General features: G+C 32.0%; 1 pseudogene; it reads left to right on the top strand.

Moving 5' to 3' along the window:
- Positions 1-275: 275 nt before the first annotated feature.
- Positions 276-1227, top strand: LOC120084653 (uncharacterized; annotated as a pseudogene).
- Positions 1228-2069: the final 842 nt, after the last annotated feature.

Genomic DNA, 2069 nt, shown 5'->3' with positions numbered 1-2069 from the left:
CGTTTGCTATTGTAGATTCTAAGAATGATGTATCATGGAAATGGTTTTTCGAACATATACAAACTAGTTTAGAGGATAGAGAATATTTAGTCATTGTCTCTTATCGACATTTGAGCATTCCAAATGGTGTCTTAAGTGTGTTTAACAATGTTGAGTACTGTGTGTGCATTCAACATATTCTACGAAATTTGAAGAAGTTGTTCAAGGATCCTTTGATTGACCAACTTTACTTTAGTTGTGTTAAATCTTATACTGTTGATGACTTCGAGTTTAATATGAGATTTATGAAGTCAATTTCTCCAAATATTCGAAGTTACCTTATTAATGTAGGATTTGAGAAGTGGTCTCGTGCATATTCTGGAAGAAGAATGTATGAAATGATGACAATAAACCCTTCAGAGTGTGTAAATTCTGTTTTAAAAGATAATAGGAACTTACCAGTTGCAAGTTTACTCGATGCAATTAGAGGTTTATTGCAAAAATGGTTTCATGACCGAAGGAAAGCTAGTTTGTCAATGACAACAATTTTGACTCCTTGGGCAAAGAATATATTATGCAACCAACATGAACAATCAAGAAGTTTCATGGTAAGTGTTCTTTATAAAATTAATAGGAGAATGATATTCAGCGTGATAGATAGTGGTACTGTCCATCACTGATAGACTGTGATAGATGTCTATCACTGTCTATCGCTGATAGACCATGATAGAAGTCCATCATCTTGACCTTGGTAGATTTCTATAACTTTTTATTTATTTGTATATTTGGTATGTTTGGTATGTTTGTAATATGTTGATTTCTTTTCCCATTTTTATTTATTAGGTTCATCCTATTGACAACGTTGAATACTCAGTAATGGATGGTGATATACAATTCCTAGTAAAGCTTAATTTTGGATCTTGTAGCTGTCGAGTATGGGATTTTGAAGATATTCCATGCTCTCATGCGCTTGCTATTCTTTGGTTGCTTAACATGGATATTTATTCCTATATATCTAATTATTATTACTCAAGCACGTTGTCATGAACATATATGGGTTGTATTCGACCTGTTGGAGTCCATTCAGATTAGAGGGTTTTAGATGATGGTATTAGAGCATTACCTCCTATTTTTAAACGTTCAACAGGAAGACCTAAAAAACAAAGGATTCCATCTATAGGTGACACTAAAAGTAGTTCATTAAGATGTACTCGTTGTCATTCTAAAGGTCACAATTCTAGGACTTGAAAACTTCGCCTAATTAGTCAATGATGTAATCATTATAGTTTAGTTTTCCCCTTGTATTGCCAAATATATTGATATTAGAACTTATAAAAGTTTTTTTTACCCTTTGTTGGTTCTATTATTGAGTTTGTAAGTGAATGGAACACTATCTTTATATGAATAAAATTCTTGAATTTCTTTGTTTCTAGACTAAAACATGTGATATAGCCATTTATACAAATACTGATACATACTGATAGACACTGATAGATTTCTATCAATGTCTATCATTTATGCACACTGATATACCATTGTGTTGATATCCACTGATATCTTTCAATCAGTGTATATCACAGCTATTCTGAAAATGAAGATACTTATGAACTGATCATGGATATTGATACTGAAGACATTACGATTGTTTAGAATCTACTAAAGTATCATTTACACGATCATGTAGTTCTTATCCTATCGTGTACACAATCGCACGATGAACGCGTCTCTGCGAATAGTTTAAGTGAGCATTCAGATATTACGTGATCGGATAGATATTACTAAGCGATCAGATAAATGTTAATAAGCGATCAAATAGATATTATTAAGCGATCGGATAGATATTACTAAGCGACCAGATAGATATTACTAAGTGATCATATAGAAATTACTAAGTGATTGTTTAGTTAAGTGTTACGTGATCGTTTAGATATCTATTATGTGATCGTTTGGCTAACTGTTACGCGATTGTATAGACAATACTAAGCGATCGTTTAGCTATCCACTATAAAATCGTTGAGATATCTATTATGCAATCGTATAGTTTTTGTTAAACGATCGTTTAGAGAATATTAAGTGATCGTTTAACTAAC

Source organism: Benincasa hispida, chromosome 9 (assembly GCF_027475165.1).
Source record: "Benincasa hispida cultivar pf3 chromosome 9, pf3_genome.v1.1, whole genome shotgun sequence".
NCBI lineage: Eukaryota > Viridiplantae > Streptophyta > Magnoliopsida > Cucurbitales > Cucurbitaceae > Benincasa > Benincasa hispida.
This window is presented reverse-complemented; position numbering and strand designations above follow the sequence as displayed.